The 9,157-nt window shown below is 46.7% G+C and overlaps 1 long non-coding RNA gene across 1 annotated transcript; it reads left to right on the top strand.

Annotated features, from left to right (window-relative positions):
* The first annotated feature begins 241 nt into the window (after nt 1-241).
* LOC141915771 (uncharacterized) lies at nt 242-3,331 on the top strand. The gene is made up of 3 exons (XR_012621016.1): nt 242-324; nt 1,483-1,608; nt 3,251-3,331. It is a non-coding gene; the product is annotated as an uncharacterized LOC141915771 (long non-coding RNA).
* The last annotated feature ends 5,826 nt before the right edge of the window (nt 3,332-9,157 follow it).

The raw sequence follows: 9,157 nt of genomic DNA, 5'->3' as shown, positions 1-9,157 counted from the left end.
TATTTTTACGGAGTTTTACTTCTATGAATCTTAACTCTGCCACTTAAATATGGTCTAATGACGAAACAGTGTGGGGCGGCCTTATGTTCTCCACTTAGGAAGGGTGCCACAGCCTGGAGACACAGGTGTATCCTTTGGGTCTGCTGTGAATGGGATTCTAGATTTTCAAAGTGTCACTGTTACACCTTCCAGGTTTGCCTAGTCATGGCCACTGGGAAGATTCATCGGTCCATGGGGTCCTCCAAAATGGCTGATGGACTCCAGAGTAAGGTGGCAGTACGTCGTTATCCGAAGCTGGTCAGAGAGGCAGAGCAGCGTGTGCCTGTAAGTACCTGCTGGGGGCCGGGTAGGAGCTGGGTTAAGGCTGGCAGCTGCCCCTGTCCCTCCTCTGCCTTCCCCTCCTGTTGTCAGGGTGCTGTGGAGCCAGGCACCACCTCCCCACCTCTTTGCTGCCGTGCTTCTGTTGGAGGGGGCTGTCATGGTGCAGTGGGGGGTGGACTGTGTTGCTTCAGGGAAAGTCCAGGGTCTTTCCTGAACGTGCCAGTGGAGCCGAGATAAGGGAATGTACTGGGCATTGCACGGGAACAGCTGAAGCACAAACGTGCTTCCTTCCGTCCTCTTTGCTGTGTGGGCAGTAACATCTTCTGTCCCGTGGGCATACCTGCCAGTGCTGCTCTGGCCACACCGCTGGGCAGCTGGGCATGTGGTGGGCTGCTCAAACCGCCTGGAGTCTTGACAGGACACGGCTGTCCCAGATAGAACAGCTTCCAAAAGAGTTGTTTCATGGTGTCTCGTGTCCTGTGTGGAGCACAGATGCAGCCCTGCAAACAGCAGTGGATTCAGGGCGATTCCTCCTTCCCACCCACAACTGTCCCCTTTGCTGGCTGGAGCTCCCTTCACTGGAGGTGACCCAGTGCTGAGGCTCTGTCAAGGAGACATCTCTGTATCCTTCTGTGGAGGGGTCTGTGAGGCCAGAACAGAGGGAAGAGGAGTGCTAATGGAAAAGAAATAACGAAAACTTGGACCCATTCCTCTCCACCTCAGCCTTGGCACAACACTGCTTTTCTGCTTTCCTCTGACTCACCCAGCAGTGCCATCTCCACCTGCGTGTTGGTTGTGAGCACTGTGCAAGGGTGGAGTTAGGGGATCTCTGATAACTCCTCCCCGCTCTCTTCAAAGGTCTCTGGCTCAATCCAGCAAAACGCAAGAGGGAACAAATACCCGAAGAGCAGAAATCCCCCAACATGTCGCATCACCTCATGAAGGAGAAGCTAATGGGACAGAGCCACTTGCTTAGAGCGTGTGTATTCCGCTCTATATCATTAATTTACCGATGTTAAATATTTCAGCAGGTAATTTACGGGACTTCCAGGACTATCCTAGTGGCTGTGATCACAGATTACTCATCAGTGGCACTTGAACGAGAAAAGTCTTTCTGCAGAAAGGCATTTCTGTAGCTCTTGCTGGTGTTTTGCATTTCAGCTGACTCCCTCTGCCTTCCTGAAGGAGATGTCTCTTACCACCAAGCAGAGGCTGGCCAGCACCCGGGAGATGAGGCGGCCCCGGATTACGCAGCTTCTAGACATGGGTGAAACCTCCCATCACAAGGTAGCCTTTTCCTGCCCTTTTCCTTGCTGCTTGATGTGACATTTGAAGAGGGTGTGTGTTTGTGACAGGCGTGCCTCGGGCTCATCTGAATACCTCAGTGGCTAGGGCCTGTTGTCTTTTCAAACTGCTGGTGGTGGTGGAGTTCCTTCTGCTGGGAAAGGTAGAATGCTTTTCCCTGGTGAGAGGTTGGAAGTGCTGGTCTGCACTACGTCAATATAAATAACCTCTGCTGAAGTTGGTGGGTTTTGCTGGAGTTTAGCTGATACTGGGGAAGGCTGGGGCAGGCCACAAGGGCTCGAGCTTGCCATTTTCCATCCTCCTGGTGAAATAGCCACCTCGTGCTTTGGTGTAGTCACTGTCAAATGCTTGGGGTCATGGGACTCCCTCAACGGTGGCAGCATTGCCCCTTGAAGGCTGAGGGCCTATAGAAATTACTCAAGATTTAACAAAACCAGGTGCATTAATGTTTTGGGTTGGAACGATGTGTGGGACCTTTACAGGGTGTTAGATTTTGCAGGCTGCCAGATACACAGGGGAATCGCCCTGGGCGGAGGGGAGTGGAAGTGCGTTCTCTGGATCACTTAGATGTATGTTTAAGCTGCCTTTCTCACAGGACTGCTCACTGTAGCACACAGTCCAAACGGGTGGATCGCTGAGGTAGGCTGTGAGTGGAAAATTGCCAGCAAGAGACCTGTAACCAATTGGTTAAGGACTGCCCTAGGCAGCACAGGAGGCTGGGAACGCATCAGATGAGCGCACACGTAACTGGCAGCGTGCTGCAGGCACGAGCTGCCGTGTGAGCGTGGCTCCTGTGGAGCAGCAGGAGGCCTGCCTGGGTCTTTTGAGTGGGAACAGTGCAGCTGGGAGAGGGGAGACAAAGCAGGGAGGAATTTTCTCAAGTATTGCCTCTGCTCTGTGAACATTGGCTGTTTGTGTATAGTTTCAGACATGCTTCTGCAGTGGTATTAAATGAAATGGCAATAATGGAATACAATAAAGCATCTATTTAAAGCCTGTGGAAAAAGGAGATACCAAGTCCACTCTTACTGAAGTTGCCCAGTAATGCTGAGAAAAGAGCTAAACCTTACCACTCTCCAGCATTCACCTCCTTTGTCTTTTTCCCAACTACTGTGTTACTTTCTTTTTAGCCTTACCTCCTCTGGTAGTGTTGTCTTCTAACTGGTTTCTAGGCTCTCTATCAAAAAAGATATTTAGGGATGTGTGGGACTCGGTCTCTCTGTCTCAGAGTAAAGATCATCCCAAAATTGTTTCCCGTGGAGTCTCGTGTAAATTCTTGGGTTTCGCTTGCTCCATGAGTGCTCGTGGCTCTTCCAGGAAGTGCTCTGGAGCTGTGTGACCACGTCAGCACAGGGCTCTGCTGGCAGTAAGCGCTGCCTTGCATTCTGGAGAAGGAAACCTGGAGGAACACCCGCCAAAAGAGCTTCTTAGCTTGAGCCTTCTCAGTGTGGTCCAGAAACTTTTGATCAGCTCAGAACACAGGTGGGGGGCTGTTTCCTTGCGTGAGCCACGCGGACGTACTCACCAAGAGACTGTACTCCACTGGAGATCGGTGTAGGATTCTTTCATGAATCTTTCTCCCAGCAGCTGACCCTCCTCTCACCGCTCTGTCTTGCCTCTCCAGTTCTCAGCAGTTGACCTGGAACAGAGCTTGTTTCAGCCTTTTCCTTCAGAGGTGGTATTCCAGAACTACGTCCCCTTCGAGGCCTACGAAGTGCCACTGATTCTGAGGAACACTGACAAGGTAAGTGCTGGGATGCGGAGGTTTAACACTGTGCTGGAAGAGGAGAGCAGTGTAATTCCTGTGGTTTACAGCATAACAAGTTATCTGCTGCAGCACAGCACACTCAGAATAAAATGTCTCACCACCTTTATTCTGCAAGACGGTGGAAATCTTCCCCCCCTGATTTTGGCCACGCATTGGTGGTATCTAACGCAAAGGAGCTTTTCTAGTCGGCGTCCTTCCCCTTGAAAGCCCTGGATTGATGGGAACGTTGAGGGTTGTACAGTTCTTACCTGCTCTCCTGCTTTACCTCGAGTGTGCACCATGTGCTGGTGGCTCCCTGGTTAATCTCGGTTTCTGGCAGGGCACCTCTGCCTCTCACAGCCTGTTTAGCTGCCTCTGTGCAGCTCACTGTCAAGGCCCAGGGCTTGAGCCTTCTCCACTTCATGCTGGAGGGAGTTATGGTTAGTGGCATTAGCACTCCAGGAAGGGTGTTTTGAAGCAGCAGGGGAAACGGACTGACTTAGCAGAAGCAGTGGGAGGCCTTTAGGTGCCACTTTAGGCTCCTGCTAAACTTAATGCAGTTCTGCTCAGGTTTTTCTAAGCAAGGTGGCTCTCTGCTTTCCCTTCGGAGAACCACAGCACATCCAGAGTAATGTTCTCTTGAAGGTCTCCACCTTTACTTGAAAAAATTGTGATCGTTTTGAGATTTCCCAGGAAAGTTGAGAAGGGAGAAGCTGAAAAATGCCAGCAATGTTGTTGCATTGTAAAGAGGAAAATTGAGACCTTTTGGATTTTGGCAGGGGAAACGTTTGCTTGAATGAGTCATGTGCCAAGAGCAGCTGGTGGGAAAAGGCAGGAGGGAGGAAAGGAGCTGAGTGGGAAAGTGCTCTGGGAGAGAACATTGTACGTGCAAGGGTTTCTCTTGACACGTAAGAGTAAGTGTGCTGGAAGCAGAGAATGTTCAGAAAAAGAAAGGTGTAATTAAAGATACTGTTCTGTAATGAAGAGTAAGATGTGTACGTGAGAGGAGGGCAGGACGGGCAGAGGGAAGTGTCCGTGAGAGCACGTGAATTAACCCCCCCTCCAAATCTACCAGTCTTGTTGGAAAACAAACAAGCGGACAAAAAAAGCTGTCAGGGCATGTTGCAGGTGGGGGAAGAGCAAGAGAAGTCAGAGTATATTCTGAGGGAACAGGTTTTGACAGGGACATGGTTGAAAATGGAAGACCCTTTGGCAAAGACAGTCGCAGGGTGGTCCCTCATGTTATAGACTATCTTGCCAAAATGATGCAAGTTAGGACAAATTAAATTTCAACTATTTATTTTAGCAAGCGGCAATAAGCAAAACAGCGCTGGGCGGCCGGGGAGTCCCTGCTCCACCAACGGCGCGCACTCACTTCCCGAGGGTCCGTCTTTTTTATATCCTCCGCCTTCCGGTATCGGGTCTCTCTGAGAGGTGTATCCTGCGTCTGCGCACTTTGCAGTTAGGGGGTCGCTCCATCCGGGTCTTCCTCACGTCACCAACTCCTCGTATTTCCTGCTTTCCTGAGAGTGGGTCATAAAGCTTTTGTTTATATCTTACAGAGTACAGACACTACCCCTTCTACCCCTTTGTCCTTCTCCCCTTTGTCTTTCTCCCCTTTGTCCTTTTCCCCTTCTCCCTCTTTTCAGTCTTTTGCACAATAGGAGTCCCTGCTTCAGCATTTCAACTTAGATAAGCACTTGCAGTCAGTCGTTACACAATGTAATAGTTAAGACTAAGCTTAGGCTTACATAGTTCATGGAATAACATGTCACGAGCTCCCGGTATCTTTAATGGAATTTGATGAACAAACAATTTACTGTCTATCACAATTCCCCGTTTTTCTTTTTATCATTTTGTTCATCAAATCATTGCAATTCTTGTTGACTTAACAGGAGAGTTTTTTTCAATTTAAAGTCGTCATCTAATTGGTCGTTTTTGGCTTTAATGAGTATTGGACGGGTGACAGACATCAGATATGTTACCCGCTGCATCATTCTCCAAGTTATGACATATAATGTTATTGACAAAGTCAAACTGATCAAAATTAATATCAAGAGAACCACGATGGGGTGACACAAAAGGGTGTCCCACCAGTCATGTTCTGCATTCTTTTTTGCTCTTTCCAAGACTCGGTGTATTTCCTCCACATTGTGATGAACAGTTATTAGAGTTTTCTGTCCGTTTTCTCTAACTTTCTCTAAAATCTCAACTAAGTCGTTGTGTTGAAGTAACTGCTTAACCAAAGTGAGATTCATTCCAATGGGTGTAGGTTGTAAATTATGTATTAACCTATAATTGGATTGCAGGAGTTGGTGAGACATGACCGGGGCTAAATAGGAAAAGTCACATCTGATTATCTTTGTGAAATTGCAAACACAGAGATTTGAATAATTTTTAGTCTCTGCTATGACCTTGTCTACGGTTAAGAATTCACAAACCGTCCTCAAACATACACAACCTTTGCCGATATATATGAGTACTGTTTTAGGACTTTCATTGGGATGGACCTCAAAGTGGTAAATATTTTGTTCGGTATCTAAACAAATATCTTGTGCCTCAATTGCATTGCCTTCACAAATGAATCCTTGTTGTTCCCGTACAATGCAAGACTCCAGATTGACAGTTTGCCATTTTTCGTTTACCTTTCGGGCCCATAGTCTATGCTCAGAAGGATAGAGTATGGTCCCGTTGTGATTCAGCCCTAATGCAATGACAGGGTAAATTTGGTATACGGTGGCATTGTAAATAGTGAGTATAAAGGTAGTAGCTGTGTTTGTGATGGGGTCATAGGTAAAGTTTACCAGGTTCCACCAGGATTGGAGTCTCCTTTCAAAATCAGTGGCACTGTCCCAAATTATTCTCTGAATTTCAGTAGGAAGAATACCTTCTTCACCTTCTCTTATAATTGAGGCAACTATCGACTGCATCCATATTTGAGCCTGGATACAGCTGAGAGCCAAAGAGAGGTTATTTTGGAGCACACTGAGTGCATCTGTAATCAATTCATGATCCTTTATATTTACCTTTTCCCCTTTTGGTAATATATTTGACAACAGCCACTGGTTAGCCCCCAAAGCCAATAAGGAAGATCGCAAAGGCCATTGTATATTAGTTAAATCACTAATTGAGGTAGCCAACTTGTTCATTATCACCTCCGAATCAATACTATTGAAAACTCCCAATCCTGTTCCCAAAGCACCGGTTAGGTCTCTCTGCATTCTTTTTGTGTGAGGAGTTCGTTTTTGCAGCCAGGTTGTCCATCCCTCGTAAGAAGTCTTTAGGAAAGGTGAACAGGCTGGCTGAATGTTTGAAACATTATTTTGCATCAGCAATTCAACTTGTTTGAGAGACCACGCTGGGTTAAACAGCATTTGTTGCTGACCTGTATTTCTAATTGCATATGGTCCAATTCCAAAGATTCTTGGGCTAAGCACGACCGTTGGTTGTGTTGGAACAGTATGAGCAGGAGTAGTTGTAGTTTCCTCCTGTATGTTCAATGGGAATCGGAAAGATATAGCTTGATCCCCTGACCTGGTCCCTCCCAAACAAACTATGGACACCGGTTGGGTTGCAGTAAATGCATACCAACAGGCCTCCGACTCACAATGGGTTTGAGCTATTTTAGATTCTGTCTTGTCTCTGATAACGATTTGAGTCAAAGGGGGTTGACTGACGGTTTGAATCAAAGGGTACCGACTTGTTATCACACTTACATTGAATACTCTGCAGCCTATCTGTATCTCATCTCCTTTTTTAGCTGTCCAGGTATGGGATGAATTCTCCCATTTATATGTTTGTAGTGTTAGGTTATTGCTTAGTATGGCGGTTGCTAACTCTGTCCCATACAAATCTGCACCCATACGTCCTGTATGTCCATAATAAGCGTCTGCCCAAGGCCATATAATTTGGTTAGTTAGGGTATGTTCAAAAGGTTGGTGGGATTGGTTAGTCGTTCTAGCCCACCCTGGTGGTGTATTCATTGTGGCTAATACACCTAGCCAGACTATCCAATAGCTCCAACAGAAGGCTGGCGGGATTCTATAGATTTGTGCGTAGTTTTTCTTAGTCTCTTTTGTATCAGGGTGTTTGGCACTCTCGTCTGGCCCTTCTCCCTCAGGGGCCCTTTTCTCCTCAGAGTAGGGCAGTAAAGTTTTTCCCACTTGGGTACGTCTCTGCCTCCTCTGCCTACTCTGTTGCTTAGAGCAGCAGGGTGTTCCATCTTCTCGGCAGCAGCCGTATTCTTCAGGGGTACGTTTGTCTCTACTCCGGGACACATAGGTCTCCCAGTTTTTAGCTTTGACCTCGAGTCCATGACAGGGGACCCAGGGGATCTGCTTTCTACAGATCACCCTTAGGATCTGTGGGTGATATTCAGTAGGCCAATTAGGGTGAGTGCACTCTATTTCGGGATTTATCCCTTTAGTAAATATTTTCCACCAAGTTTTAGAATCTTCAATTATTTTCCCGTTTTTACTCCAGTTTTTAGGGACTGATTAGTTAATCTCCGTTCTCATTGATAACACTGATTACAACTAGACTGGAGATTTATTCCATGTGCATTATGAATCCCCCAGCCTTCTTTACATACATTACACTTTACACTTTATGCATATAAAAGGAAAACAAATACAAGTTTCAATTGGACAAAAATATCAGGGTCTCACTCATCGAGTCCTTCGTAGGTTCTTATCTCACAATGTGTAGAGAGTTCTTTCAGGTTTTCCGAAGGGTGACTCGTAGATCCCCAGGAGGGTTGGTCACTTTCCAGGCCGAATCCTGTATAGGTCCCTTTACCCGGCTTGCGCGTGTCCACCCCTTCTCAGCAGTCCGAACAGCAGTTTCTGTAGTGACAAGAGCAACATAGGGTCCTTCCCAACGGGGGGTCAAAGAAGATTCTTTCCATGATTTGATCAGTACTTTATCTCCTGGTTGGATTTGATGCATGGCCACATCCAATGGAGGCCTTTGCACTACCATCCCCCGGGCCTGCAGTTGTTTTCCTCTTGCCATTAGCTGTATCAGGTAGGATTTTATCTTTAATTCTTCAAGTTGGGGGTGATCCGATCCGGTGGCATTTCTAAATCATAGGGCATCCCATATAGCATTTCAAAGGGAGAAATGCCAACATCGGTTCAGGGCTGAGTTCTGATATTTAACAATGCTAAAGGGAGACACTTTACCCATGACATTTTGGTTTCTAACATTAATTTGGTAAGTTGTTTTTTTTATTTCTCCGTTCATGTGTTCAACTTTCCCTGAGCTCTGCGGGTGCCACGGAGTGTGGTACTGCCACTGTGTACCCAGGGCAGCCAAAGTCTCTCTGGCTACTCTGGATACAAAGCGTGGACCCCTATCTGCGTCTATTGCTTCTATTGCTCCATACCGAGGTATAATCTCTTCAAGTAATATCCTTGTTACTGTGTGAGCTGTGGCCCGGGCTGTGGGAAAGGCTTCTACGAATTGGGTTAAATGATCTATAATTACTAATAAGTATTTATACCTCCCCACCTTTGGTAATTCGGTGAGGTCTATTTGTATTCTTGCGAAAGGTCTATGAGCCAATTCTCGCCCCCCCATATATTTGTTTTCTTATTTGGTGCTTATTTACTTTTTACAAACCATTCCCCTATCACTCGTTTGGCTATATCATATATCCCAATGAACATGTATTTAGTTGTAAATTGATCCACTAATGCCTGAGTTCCCCAATGAGTGTTTTTATGGAATTGCTGCATTATCTTGGTAGCTATGGGTTTTGGGAGAACTTCTCGGCCGTCCGGG

The sequence above is a fragment of the Strix aluco genome, chromosome 27, assembly GCF_031877795.1.
Source record: "Strix aluco isolate bStrAlu1 chromosome 27, bStrAlu1.hap1, whole genome shotgun sequence".
Lineage (NCBI taxonomy): Eukaryota > Metazoa > Chordata > Aves > Strigiformes > Strigidae > Strix > Strix aluco.
Note: the sequence above shows the minus strand (reverse complement) of the source record. Positions and strands in the feature narration are given on the sequence as shown.